At 38.8% G+C, this 14,900-nt stretch overlaps 1 protein-coding gene and 1 long non-coding RNA gene across 2 annotated transcripts in view; both read right to left on the bottom strand.

Annotated features, from left to right (window-relative positions):
• LOC119028828 (artemin) overlaps positions 1 to 14,900 on the bottom strand; it is a 76,853-nt gene that overhangs the window by 45,345 nt on the left and 16,608 nt on the right. The window lies entirely within an intron of this gene.
• On the bottom strand, positions 11,164 to 14,879 carry LOC119028829. Its single transcript, XR_005077815.1, has 3 exons — positions 14,662 to 14,879; positions 13,723 to 13,821; positions 11,164 to 11,598 (listed from the first exon to the last, which is right to left on the bottom strand). It is a non-coding gene; the product is annotated as an uncharacterized LOC119028829 (long non-coding RNA).

The following is a 14,900-nucleotide window of genomic DNA, read 5'->3' as shown; positions in this document are numbered from 1 at the left end:
TATGTCGATGAGTCCCCTGTGATCACAGAGTGAATGTGACATGGCCTCCACAGTCAGTTTTATTTCCCTAACACTGTGCACAAACACTGGCATCCAGTCACACACTTTTGGAACAGAATACATAATATCCATGTTTATGTGTATATAAAATGAGCTTTTATAAATCAAGTGCACACTGTTTGGAGTGTTTGGAGTGAGAGTGTGACTGGTGTTGAGCAGATGGTGATTTGAGCTCAACACCAGGTATGTGGCAAGAGCTCCCTTTTTTCTTTCTCTTCACACACAAGTCAGTAGAGTTTTTTAACATGTGAGCAGTCAACTGTCCTGACACTGAGAGCCTGAGCCTGACCCAGGCTGTTCAGGAGGTCAGGGCCTCAGATGCTCTTTTAATTGTTATGCCCATGACTATACAGAACTTAATGTTTGTGGATCTGAACTCAGCTTCCATATCAAGCCTTTCACACTACTTAGCAAAAGACAAACGACCACAGACACCACCTGCTTTCACATTCTACAGGAGCTGATATAATACACATTTGTAATCCAGTGAGCTCCAACAGACCAACACTGAATGTTAGCGTGCAGATAAATCAACAACTACCTATCCTGGTTAAGGCTTACTCCACTGAGTGTAAGCTGATGATAGGCATCTTCATGCCTGACTCAGATATATCCTACTTAGGTTTGCATAATCTTTACAATATTCAGAATTATTAAAAGTATGACTTTACAGCTAATGAATAAGCTACATGCTCTTTCCTCCAAATACAAAGCATATTCAGACAGACTATGAGGAGGTCGCAAAGACCAGAGGGGGGAAGGCAGGGCCACCATGTTTGTCATTGGGAAACAGAGCTACAGTATGGATCTCAGAACCATTTCTTGCTACATGCGGACTATATGGGTGCACAGGGCCCCCGCACCACTAGATCACTAGGCTTGCCACTGAAGTTGCAAGTCTGGCCTCAATATCTGAGATGTGACCTGACAGAAAAGGTGCCACTGCTGTCCTGCTTTTTGCCCTGAAGATGTTTGTGTGTAAGTGTTGTTGTTGTTGTTGCCATCCTGTTTGTTGTTTTTATGAAACCAAAGACAAATTACCACATTGTGGACAATAAATGAAACTAACTACCTAACTAGCTAACTACACAAACACATACACAAAAAGAGAATGAGACCAGGTGAAAAGATTGAAAAAAAGATCTCTCTGGCAAACTTTGACCTAGACACACCATTCAAACTTTAAAATGTAGATAAAAGTCCAAATTATCAACGTGGGATTCAACTTTTAGCTTTACCTTTCATAGTTTTTTTGTCACAGGGCAAAGCGCACAGCCCACTCTCGCGATTTCCCAGCAGGGAATTGTCTAGTTATTCTTCTTCCGTACGTTTTTTGGCTCACTTCTTATTTGTACCTTTTATGCTTTTGGAAATATTCAGCTTTTTCTGCAAAATTTTGCCCATTCATCCTTACAGGGAATTTTTCAAATTTCATTCTGCTATAACATCAGCATACGTTCAGCTATGTTAAGTTTTTTAAGCTTTTCCAGCCTTGTACTTTCCAGCTTTTTAATTTTTCAACTTTTTCAGAAATTCAGCTTTTTCTGAAAAAAATTTAACATTGACGCAAATGGGAAAATTTTCAAGTCCTCTTCAAAACTCATCGCGTTTCAACCTCTTCTTCTCGCTCATACTTAGAGATAGAGACACCATTCAAACTTTAAACGAGTCAGTAGACCTTGAACTATTGGCGATGTATTCAGTTTTTAAAAATCTTGTATGGTTTTGAAATCATCACAGTTTAACTTAAGGATTTTTAGCTCCTCTTCTGGTTTTATAATGGGTGTGTATTGCGTCAGCTAGAGTGTGTGACATCATCAACTGCCGCACCCCAGTGTGTTTTCCCAGCAGCTGGAAAAACGGGAACAAAATTCTCCGCAGCTTGATTTGGATCCCACATCTTTTACTCCACATAGACAATATATACATAGAAATGTAGGAAATCCGGAAAACTCACAGTTTTGGATTTAGAAGCCCGAGAGCAACAAGAACTCAAGCAGCTCCCCCATAAGCTGCAATGTTAATTTTGAGCCTAAATTTCTGGAGGAGAACAGACGGTACCTGATTTGTCTCTCGCTTTTCTGCCCTCATTTCTCACTCTAAAGAAATAAAAATGACATGACCGCTTTCTTCAATGTCTCCTGTTACTCAACACATACATATTTTGTTGATAATCATTGCCATTTTCTCAGAAATCACAGCAGTTTGGGAGGCATTTTCCCATTCATTCCTTATAGGGATATTTTCAGCTTTGGCTTTACTCTTGCGGCAGCATATGTGCACCTGTTTTAAGCTCTTTCTGCTTTTAACTTTTCACCTTTTAGCCTTTTTTCATCTTTTTAAGCTTTTTCTGCAATCTTACTCTACAGCTGTTTAGCCTTTTCAGCTCCTAACATTCAATGTGTTCAACTTTTGAACAAATGTTAAACTTTTTCAACTCTTTCAGCCCCCTTCAGCTTTTCTGACCTTTCAGCTTTTTAAGATATTCATCTTTCTGCCTTTTCAACTCCTTCAAGCATTTCACTTCATGTTCAGCTATGAAAATGTTCAACTTTTTAAACTCTTTTTGCCCTGCCTTTTCAGCTTTCTGAAATATTCATCTTTCTTTTGAGCTAGAGACACCATTCCAAATTTATAATATATAAATATTTTGGTGATAACCGTTTGAGTTTTTTCAAAAATTGCAGGGGTTTGGGAGGCGTTTTTTCGTTCATTCTCATGGGGACATTTTCAGCTTTGAATCTGCTCTTGCTGCAGCATATGTGCAGCCATTTTAAGCTCTCTCTACCTTTAACTTTTCACCTTTTCAGCCTTTTTTCACCTTTGTAAGCTCTTTCAGCCCTCTCAATCTACAGCTTTTTCCATACATTCAGTTATATGAGCAGCTAAAGAAACTGTTCAGCTATCAAAATGTTTATCTTTAACTTTTTATGCTCTCCCAGCCCTCTTACTCTCCTGCCTTTTCAGATATTCATCTTTCTGCCATTTCAGCTCTTTCAAACATTCAGCTTTGTATTCAGCTGGATAGACTGTTCAGCTATGAAAATGTTCACCTTTGCTAGTCCATTCAACCTATCACTTTTAAGCCTTTCTGCCTCTTCAGCTTTTGAAAAATTCAACTTTTTCTGCAAATTCCTGACCATTCAACCTGTAGTTTAGTGCATTTTTGGCAGTACTTTCAGCAGATTTCTGAAATCGCTTCAGCCTTTAGCATTCACACTGTATTTTCGCAGGAAATGCAGTTTTTCTTGTTATTATATCATCCGGGTCAGAAAGTTTGGCCTTTAACTCCTTCAACATTTCTCAACGGATTCACCCCATTCAAACACAGAATATTCATCTTAATTGGGAATACATTGCATCTATTTTTCTAATCGATATTGTTCATAATTTCAGAGATATTTGACATTTTTCACCCATTTTTCCCCATTCAAGCAGATGAAGGAATCTTCAAAAATCTTCAATTTTCACACCTTTTCAAGCATATTCAAAGCTCATTGAGTCATTCTCACCTCCACATAGAAACTCCATTCAAACTGCTGAACATTCACAAAGATTAGGACTTTCTCCACTGAATTCAACTTTTTCACAGCATTCATACTTTTTGCACAGTCACAGTTAAAACACTGATAACTTTTCAGCCACTTTGAGATTTTTGCATTGGTGTGTATGGGGTGGAATGCTGACAGCCATAGTGGAGGAGCCAACTGACAGAGTGGAGTGAGCTGCAAAAAATTCAGAAAATGTCATCTTCAAATCGCCACCATTTCCACAATTTTGACTCCAGCAGATAATAAAAACACCAGCGAGATACACACGTGCTGGTGTTACAGTGGATCTCTGGAGGCAATTGGACAAAAACTTTTGGCTCGGTGGGCGTTTCACTGAAGGATCACCGACCAACTGCCGCACTGAGTCCCATTAAACTGACAGGAAAAGTATCTGGAGGCAGGCAAACACATCCACTTTTCTAAAATGCTCCACAAGACACATTTCTGACCACACACACAAAAACTTCTGCTTCCTTCTCACCCAACTATTACGAAGCTTCATTACATTCAGACGAGACTTTAAATACCGTATTTTCACGACCATAAGGCGCACCTAAACGTCTCAAATTTTCTCCAAAATGTGCGGCTAGTGCAGTGCGCCTAATGTGTTGTTTTTTTGTAAGGCGGATTACATGAGAACATTGAAGGGTGAAGTGTGAGCGTTATTGTTGTTGTTGTAAGGCAGACGTAACAGAGGACTAGATGACAACGTTGTGCCGGTATGTGCGTCATTGTGCAACCCCGATAATGGCAAATGCTTACAAAGCACAGTTTAAACTGAAAGCTGTCAGTTACGTGGTGGAACATGGGAATCGAGCAGCCGCGAGGGAATACAATATCAATGAATCCATGGTTCGCAAGTGGAAAACGAGCTGCGACAGGTCAAGAAGACGTAGCTGAATTTCCGCGGACACAAGGCGAGATGGCCCGAGTTGGAAGACCGACTCGAGCAATGGACTGCCGGTCAAAGGACAGCTGGAAGAAGCGTCTCTACAGTCACCATACGACTAAGGGCAGTAACGATAGCGGAAGAAATGAAAATTGAACATTTTCAAGGAGGTCCGTCTTGGTGCTTTCGCTTCATGAAACGGTGCCATCTTTCCATCCGGGCCAGGATTTCAATAAAGCACAACCAAACTCAGTTTTGCTCCCGCTGCCTTTTTAAATACACACACTAGCATGCATGTTTTACCGGTGTGTTTTACCATGCCCACGCCCTATGGTCCAGTGCGCCTTATGTATTTGTTAAATACAGAAAAAGCACCCGTAACTGAAACCGCGCCCTATAACCCGGTGCGCCCTATGGTCGTGAAAATACGGTAAATTAAAGCCACCAATTAAGTTCGGCTTTAGTTTTTCAACAAATTCACTTCATTCGAACATCAAAATATTAATCTCTTCTCCGGGTATTATTGGTATTGTTTTTCTCATTAATATCATTCATAATTTCAAATTTTTCAAAAATTCATTTTTTCTGACATTTCTTTCCCATGTACCATGTCATGTTCAAAAATACCCATTTACAAACAGTATCAACTCATTCACCCTTTCAGATGGAAACTCCATTCAAACTTTATTCATTTATATTTATTTTTCATTATAGAAGTAATCCACATTCTTAGACATTCAAGGTATTATTAATCTTTCAAATCCCATTAAAACATTTTTTTAAATATGCAATGTTAGTCATTTCTAAGTGATAACACAAGTCAATGAGAAATGACTTAAAACCCACTCAATATCAAACTCTTCCTACTCCTTCATACAACTCTAACTGTGAAACATTCACAAAGATTAGGACATTCCAAATGCATCTATCTATCTATCTATCTATCTATCTATCTATCTATCTATCTATCTATCTATGAATGACTCTGGGGTGGCATCAGCCATTTTCTATGGAGTAGTATGGTGGAACAGCAGCATTTTGGCAGCAGGTAGGAGAAGACTTGATGAACTTATCAAGAAGGCCAGCTCCATCCTGGGATGCCCTCTTTACCCAGTGCAGGTGGTGGAAGAGAGCAGGATGATGGATAAGCTGTCATCGCTGCTACTGAAGGATTCCCACTCCCCCAGGTGAGGTAGAAAATACATATTTGGAGTGACGTTAGGGATTCCTGTCTGTCTTCAGTCCCCACCTGGGGACACAACTGCATAACACCAACTAGTTAATCAAAGGACATCTAGACTCAATTTGATCACTATGTTAAATGGGATCAAACTGATGTGATCAGCTGTGATGAGCTGATTCACACTCTCCATAGTAACTCTACAAAACTCATTTTTTAATACCCAAATTTCTTTTTTGTACATGAAAATTCACTGTCACACTGTTTATAATTACATGTTAAATTTGCACAATATCATGTTTATATTAGGGCTGTCAGGCGATTAAAAAAATTAATCTAATTAATTACAGGATTTGCAATTAAATAATCGCATTTTAATCTCATATCTGCTAAAGGTACCCAAATAAAAAAAATCAAATTCTAGGACATTACAAAATTGTATTGCATGACTAATCAATTGAATACACTAAAAAGAGAAAATTTGAAATCCACATTTTTTTTTTTGAAGTGCGTTTCATTAATGAAATTTAAAAGAAAATGGTCAAGCACATCCCAGCAAACCAATTAGGCCAGGTGCATTATTCAAAAATGCAATACAAATACTCTTAAATAAATACAATTCAGAAATAAAATAAGGCTGAGTCTCAAATAGGCACTTAAGCAGACTCTCAATTCAAAATCAGCACTAAAGCTGACGCAATACAACAATACCAAAGCTGACTAAATACAGCAATATCAAAGCTGACTAAATACAGCAATTCAAAATGAATAGTAGAAGTATAAGGCTGTGAACAAGAGCCATAGAATTTGTCTTCAAAATAAGAGCTTTACATTGCACCCCATTTAGAAATAGGTTCTAAGCAGGGGGCTTTTAATTAGAAAGTAGCAACCGTCCTTAGCTTGCTGACACAACCAAACAGCTACAGAGACCAAGGAGATGCTGCATCTCCTGGATCTCAGCGGCTGTCCAGTTGCTCAACTTAATGTCCGCGGATAAAGCGATGGACTGACTGCTGTGGTCAGCTGTTTCTTGGTTTTAAAACTCCTCAGTTGTGGGTCGCACAACAGTGCAGGTCTCACACCTCTGCCCATCCCACGCAGAGGTCGGCACATTTCCGCCTCGTTTTTTGATAGCAAGCGAGGAGGAAATAAGTGTACCCTCCGAGGCAGAAAATTGGCAGACCAAAACAGACCCCCAATTTGCCGGCCCCTGTCTAAAACCGTGGACTGAGCCGCCAAAAGGACAGGCAAATTGAAAAAATTGAAAACGGCTCATGTATGTTGTCACCTTGCTTTGACTTGCGACACAGGTGGGAAGTGACGAAGACGTCCGGACAAGTTCCTTGGTGCTAGTGCTACCGTAACGTGCCACTGCCAAGTAGCCTACGGGTCATTCAATGGGCCAAATTTAAAATGCTCGCGCATTGAATTGCCACTCAGAATCTCAGAATTAATTGCATTAATTTTTATGACACGTTAATTTGCAGTGTAATTAATTAATCTAATTAAAGCGTTAAACTGACAGCCCTAGTTTATACGTATATACAAACCTATTATTTTTCTTAACTTTTTCATTATATTGTTTATTTTTTACTACTGTTTTTTACATTTGGAGGCCCAGTTAACACCTTGGGCCCTTTATTGCGTTCTTCAAGCTGAGTTCCTGAGCAGTGTTTTTGGGTTGTCAGGGCACATTGTCTTGCTGGGGGGCCACTGCCATCAGGTAGTGTTGTTGTGATGAGGGGGTGTACTTTGTCCACAACAGTGTTTGGATGGGTGGTTTGTGTCAAGTGGCATTTACGTGAACGCCAGAACCCAACGTTTCCCCACAAGAACATCCCACTGTGATGAGATGATCAATGTTATTCACGTCTCGTGTCAGTGGTTTTAATGTTGTGGTTGATCAGTGTATATATGTACTTAAAACAGTACAAAAAAATTCCAGTGTGTCTTAAATATACATTAACATGAATCCCCCATCACACCACTTAAGATAGTCTACCCATGATTCCTTGTACAATCATGTGACTGATTAATCGTATGCAAAATCACCATGCTACACCTATCCATAATGGAAACCTTGTCAGACAATATGTACTACTGACACATATTAGCCATTTATTTTTTTATTATCTGTATTATGTACAGACATTCTGGAGCCACAGTTGAACTTTTGGTATCTTTTTCGGCACACCGTCCACCTCAGAAACCACAACAGTAACTTCAAAGGGTGAGGCTATATGCTGCTGACATGTTTACACAGAGCACATTATTATAGATATATGTAGTCAGGGCCATAGCCACCACTGAGGACACCAAGGTCATGTCCTCTGTATTTCTTTCCTTAAGTTTAATTTCATTTTCATTTTTCCCCTTTGTATTTCAGCGAGTAAAAATGTAAACATAAAGCTGAAAAACCAAATACATAAAGCCCACCTAATTATCATGACATCAACGCGGTCTCGTGTGACAGAGGTCCATATATATGTGATTCATTAAAGCTGAAAGTAAACACATTCGCAACATGTCTACAGGTCTATTTTTAGAACGGTAATTGAATGAATCAGAGCAAAGATGCAACGTAGTGGTAAGACTGCATCAACCCAAGTTATCATTTGTTGCAGCAAGAAAGGCAGAAGATGATGAGGCAAAGAGGGGGAAAGATGAGAACTGTAATAAGCTAAGAGAATGAGAAAAATAATGGACTAGCCTACAGATGCAACAGATGGCCAATAGAGATGCTAACCTGTAACCTACTGTAAATGTTGCCTAGGCCAGAAAATTAAACGACATGAAATAAATCAGAATATTTTAAAGGTCCTATATTATACTGTTTTTCATCAATTTCACACAGCTGGCAGAGGTCCAACAACTCTGTATTCGATATGCATTGCCCCAAACCCATGCATGGTCCTGAATTTCAGCTGTCTAAAAGTTGCTCTACAGAGCTCTATTCAGAAAAGTCTGTTTCTGTGCCTGCACCTTTAAATGCTAATGGGCTCAGTCTGTCAACGCCTATCTGGAGAGCCATGCTTGCTACAGCACTCTCAGGGAGAGAATGCCCCTTGCTTTAGCAGTAGCATGCGCTAATGTTTACGGTGGATGTATATATGTATCGCTATGGCTCGTGGAGATTTTTTCGTTCAACCATACCACTTTGACCCAGAATCAGACCCAGAAGGTGCAGCAGGACGTTTCAGAATGGTTAGTGCACTGTAAAAAAAACAACAACAAAAAAAACAAATACAGTAATTTTCCAATATTAAATTAGTTAATAACTTTAATTTTACATGAGATTTTGTATTTTTTTTGTCTTTTTAATGTTTTAATGTTTTTAACGTTTAAGGACTTTTGCACCTGCAAACAATTAAATTACCTAAAAATATGGCCGAACACTGCAATAACACAAATATTCAGGCTTAAAATGACATAAGAGTTCTGTTATTAGTTGGGTTTTCTTTTACTAGTGCAGGCCCTATTGGACATATGTATACCAGTAGAAAAGATAGAGGTTAAGTAGCTATTTTTTGGATGGCCATATGAGGCTTTGTTTGAAGGTGAGACGTCAGGGATATTTAGGTTTGTTGTGAAATCCGATATTCCAAGGTATAATTGGCCGTTTTTTACTATTGTAGTTTTTGCCATTATATTTCACCTTAAAAAGTATTTACTTGGTGTCATTATTTTCAGCACAACCTAACATGTGACTGTACAGTTATTTTTTTTATTCATTTTGATATACTGTAGTAACACAATGGACCTAAACTCACAAAAAAAACCAAAACATAAAATCAGAGTAGAAAAAGTTATTTTTTTTCACTGTGAATACAAATGTTGAACAAACCTTTTTTTTTTTTTTTTTTTACTTATAATGCAAATATAAATTGTTGTTTGCTAAATATGTGCATACATTTTAAAAATGTACAAAGTTATATGTTATATTACATTTAAATGCAGGCAATGCTCAGGTCTGCCTGAGCTCCTTCCAGCTGAATGAAGAGCTGCACTGCCTGCTCCACATTCAGCAGTCTCCTCATTGTTTGGACTCATTAAACAAACAATCAACTCTACTACACACTAAACACACTAGGCCAAACAGTACATAACACACTGATTACACACTCCAAACATGCAAAATGTCACCAATCTCTCAACTCTCAATATTGCTGTCTCTACACCGTCATTCATCCGCCTAAGTCCCTCCCACAACTTCCCATTCCCCAACAACCAAACTTGCTGCTTGGAAACTTTCGTGACAAAAGCCTGTTTTTACCGTTTCTTCCTGCACCAGACACAAAGCAAACGTGATGGCAATGTTCGCGAAAAAAGCGTGGCAGACATTATTTACCCTAAGTCCAGTTTTGGACCTGTCGGTGCGTCCGTCGACTTGGGAGGTGGGCCGTGTGGGTGGCCTAGCGGCTAGTGGCTAGCAGCTCGCGGCTAGTTACACACTACAATCCACAGATTCCGATTCAACTTTGTTGTCCGCACGTCTCTGGATCTCCTCAGACCCGAACAGACTCGGTCCGGACTCTTTTAGTCTCATTAATCCACATCAGTCAGTTTAGATGCACAGAACAGGACCGACCGCCGGCAAAATCCTGGTCCAGCTTGCGCCGCTGCAGGTATAAATCCGCTTGTTGTTGGGGGTTTGAGCACTGCAGGTGTGCACGTGGCTACGGTGTGCAGTGACTGTGGTGGCTACCATAGATATAATATACGTAGACGCGCTGTCACAAAAATTATTTAAAAAAAAAACAACAAAAAAAATCTGGTAACAATACTGCGCTGGTTATTGCAACCATAAACTGCACAAAATTTGGTCATAGTAGCTTGCTCTCCGTTGATTCCGATGACTCTGATGCTAGCCTACAGTGAGGAGACCCAACCAAGATGGCGGCGACGTGTGATTACATTCCGGCACGCGATGAGGCGTCTACATTTATTATGTCTATGGTGGCTACGGTTAGCAATGCACACCCTTGAACCAAACAACAGCCATGACGAAACTCTCATGTTAGTCTGATCCTGATCCGCAGAAACATACATGCACACACACACACTCAGAAAGAGATTCCTTGCTTTTATAGAGATAACTTTATATAAATCTCTTGTCTATTTAATCAATATTTATTGTAATAAAACGATATACCACCCATAAAACACTTGATTTACATTTTTAAAAATGTCAAAACACTGTTGTAAAATTGGTAATCAGGTTAAAATTACAACAGTATACTGTTAATTTAAGATCATATCCTGTGTAATAGGAGTTTTTACAAGGACAGTTACACAAAAATCTTGTATATTTAATACATATTCAATGTAATAAAATCATATACCACCTACAAATTATTTGATTTACCTTTTAAAAAGGTCAAAATATTGTTGTAACACTGGTAATCGGGTTATAATTACAATATGGTTAATTTAAGATCATATCCTGTGTAATACAAGTTTTTACATGTAAAATTACAAAAAAATTCTCCACATTTCTCAACATTTATTCAATTTTGTTGAATTCACAGCAGACCAGGACAGAAAAAACGTTGCCCCTCTTGCAAGTTCATGCTTACAAAACAAATGAAAAATACAGATGAAAATACTTAACAATTGGCCGCTTGTGAAGAGATAAATTATGTTTAAAACCAGGAACAGTTTACAGTAGGTGCCACTACGATTTACAGTGAAATACAAACAGATGCCCATCTTGAAAAACAAAAAACACCTCAACTGTGTAACTGCAGCAACAATGGAATGCAACAATCTCTTCTGATAAGTGTTCTTATTACTCCCTCCATTTGTAGTCCACAATTTTTGTTATTAGGGAAAGAACGTTTGGACTGACCACCGGCTGCTTTCTGGAAGCATTCTTCTCCACTTTCGATCCCTTGTCTGCATTTATCTTGAAGAGTCATCTGTCGAATGAAATACAACAAACAACTTCATTAATAAAATGTGTATTCTACTTCAATATACTCTTTTCATATATTGGCAATAAAAGCAGAATAGTGGGAATTTGAATTTGAGAAATAGCAGGTTTGAGGCGGGAACAGGTTTTTAAAACTGGACCTGTGCAGGGCTCCAACCTGAGCACTTATATTTTAATATTATGCCCATGTGTGTCTCTTCTTCAGTTCTTCAGTTTCCCCTGTCTTTCCCTTCATTACCTCACCTGTTCTCTTCCCTCCCCTCCCCTCTCACCTCACCTTATCTGTATTGTCTGTATTTAGTCTCCTTGCACTCCTTGTCAGTTCATTTTGTGATGTCCTCCTTGATGTACCTCATGTTTATTCCAGTGTCTCCTGTGTCCCTTGTGGTGTATTTCTTATTTTCATGTTTGGCCATCCCTGTTTATTTGTACTTTGCTTTAGCCTTAGTTGTTACCCTGTTTAGTCCTGGTGACTCCCTTTTGGTTTTTCTGGTTTTGATAGGTTTTTGTATTCAGCTTTGATTAAAATAAAGCTCGCTCTTATTTCCCCCTAATCCCTCCTCCTGTGTGTCTGCTTCTGGGTCAGCCTCTAATCTCCCCCTTAAAGGGATATTCCGGTGAAAATTTATTCCATGGTCTAACACACCGTCGCATCGAGTAAGACCGCCCCTTGAGAGATTGAGTTTGTAGACCGCTCGCTTACATAGTTTAAGCAACCTCAGAAATGACTGCAAGATAACAATACATTGCAGTCTATGCCCCAAAAGTCGTGCAGGGGAAGCCCTGCAAGTCGATCACCGAATGTGCTCAGAAATGCTCAATTCCGTTCGTTTCCCTCACTGCTCTCAATAATAACTGTTATATGCTGTTAGGTAAGACACATATGCACTTTGATTGCATTTCTATGGAGTAATAATCATACATTTTCATCCTTAAACTGTGGAACTCTACTGAACTCGGTAATTGACTCGTCTGGCTTCCCCACAACAGGAAGCTGCTGCAGGAGAGTGGTGAGCTGTGTTAACTTTACAATAGAAATCCGGGTAAGCTAGCTGCTGTTTGATGCCTCGAACTATGTGCTGGGACCATGTTTGTACTGTTGCTGAAGTTTAGTGCTGTTCTATGGTGGTATGAGACATTGTTAGTAATATCAATGTACAAACATTGCATATGGAGATAGCCGAAGGGAGACAGTAGCTAGTCAGACAAAAATGATCAGCATATTAATCACATTGATCAAATTAACATTATAACCAGCTTACATTTATTCAAATACATTTGCAATTAATAAATTGTCTGAAGTCCATAATATTAGACTGAGAAAAGCTACAACCACCAATGGAATCAAACCAGAAGTTCAGTCAGACAACAGTCTAGCCCAGAAGTTCACATCTGCATAGATGTGTTCAAATAAAGTTTTTGCATTTATTGTTATCACAGCTTTGATTGCTATCACAAGGTATTATTGTTGATCACCAGAGCAGCCACAATTCACCCTAGGGAAATTTAATCCATAACACTCCACTCAAAAGGCAACTTTAACCAAATACAATTTCTAATGTTTCATTCTACTCTGACCTCTCTTTGCCATGAACTATTTCAACTGTTGAATAGCTTTATGATTTAGAGGGACTGAAAGTAAATTTAAGCATTGGTAATACACTAAATACATACTGCATTTTGTTGTCCATGATTAAAACTGTTTTTATTAGTTTTCTTTGGTGTTTTAAAATAGTTGCTGCTGTCTGACAAGCTGCTAGGTCACTAAAATATCTATATTAGTGTATCCTGAGCTAATGTCCATTCATTTGCCATCAGACAATAACCCATGCCATCATGTCAGTGTACAGACTAACAGAATAATAATATATCATTTTTACATTAGAAATTAAATGTTTACATTAGCACTATAGCCCATTAGCCACTGTTAAGATTTTTCAAAATGAAACAAATGAAAAAAAACATGGTAGTTGCTGCCTGCAAAACCATATATGTATCAAAGTGTGATATTTGCATATTGATACACCAGCCATTGCATGTTCATAATTTCGGCCCAACCAGGACATCTGCATTCAAGATTTAAATAGGTTAACAACATGCATGTACTCACCTGAAGAGAAAGTCTCATCTGACTATATTTGAAGACTGTCACAGGCTGTATTTGAGGACTGGTGGTTGCTTGGAGGTCTGCCCAACACATCTCTTTGGCCTTAATAAAAGACAAACATTACTGGAGTTATATTTTGTATTATATTTTGCCACAGTGACATCACATAGCATTTTCTGGAGATGATAATTCAATCCTGGAAATTCATATACTTATAGTATAGATGTCTTACTATGCATATTTTCTTAAGATGAAAGCTGCATTATGTGAGTACTTAAAACCAGGGGTCGACAATATAAATGGCCCCGTTGCCCGGATGTACTTTTAAAACTGTCAGGGCCACCAGAACGCTCCAAGCACTGGCTCAGTGAAAAATAATGCCTTGAAAAAAGATAACAAGTAAAAAATGTAATAAATCTAATTTCACGTTAATTCCCTGTGGTTTTTGAAATGATTTCTGTGAAATCGTCTGGGTAACTAATTACTGCTAATAATTGTGTTATGAGAGCCCGACCCGATCAAAGACAGAGACATCTACTTTCTGTGCGCAGCGAGCACTGTGCCCTGGGGTGTCAGCACACCACCTGCAAGTAACTGCAGTGTGCACAGCTCGCTCGCTCCTGCGGAACACATGCCACTCGCTCACTGATTTACTTCATTGTTGAAGCGCAGTTGAGCTTAAATACAAGTTTGATGTGAAACAGTTATTTATTTACTTACTAAATAAAGTAGCCTAATTAATTAGTTTTTTCCCTTAAATCATCTTATCAAATTATCAAAGTATCAAGAATCATGGAAATTTACTAGTATTGGTATCGTTGAAAGTTCCAGCCTTGATGGCTAGACCGCAGGAAGTGGCTGGGATATGTTCTTTTTTGTTTTGGTTAGAATGGTGGGGCCAGTTTCAAATTTCCCTTATTGTCTACCCCTGAAAACACTTACTTATGGTTCTGAAATGTGAAAGCTGTTTCCTCACTTCCACAGGCTTTAGGACATGAGGAAGGTCACTCTTTTGCATGTAGTTCAAGTCCTCCAGGTCATGGACTCCTGATTCCTGAAGAACTTCGAGGAAAGACTAAAGTTCACTTAGTTTTGGAAGAGTGGATGAACGAGGCAAGATCACTTCCTCCATCCATGACTATACAGGCTCACAGAAATTATCTGCTGAGAAAAGGGAAAAA

This window comes from Acanthopagrus latus, chromosome 11 (assembly GCF_904848185.1).
Source record: "Acanthopagrus latus isolate v.2019 chromosome 11, fAcaLat1.1, whole genome shotgun sequence".
Classification (NCBI taxonomy): domain Eukaryota; kingdom Metazoa; phylum Chordata; class Actinopteri; order Spariformes; family Sparidae; genus Acanthopagrus; species Acanthopagrus latus.
Note: the sequence above shows the minus strand (reverse complement) of the source record. Positions and strands in the feature narration are given on the sequence as shown.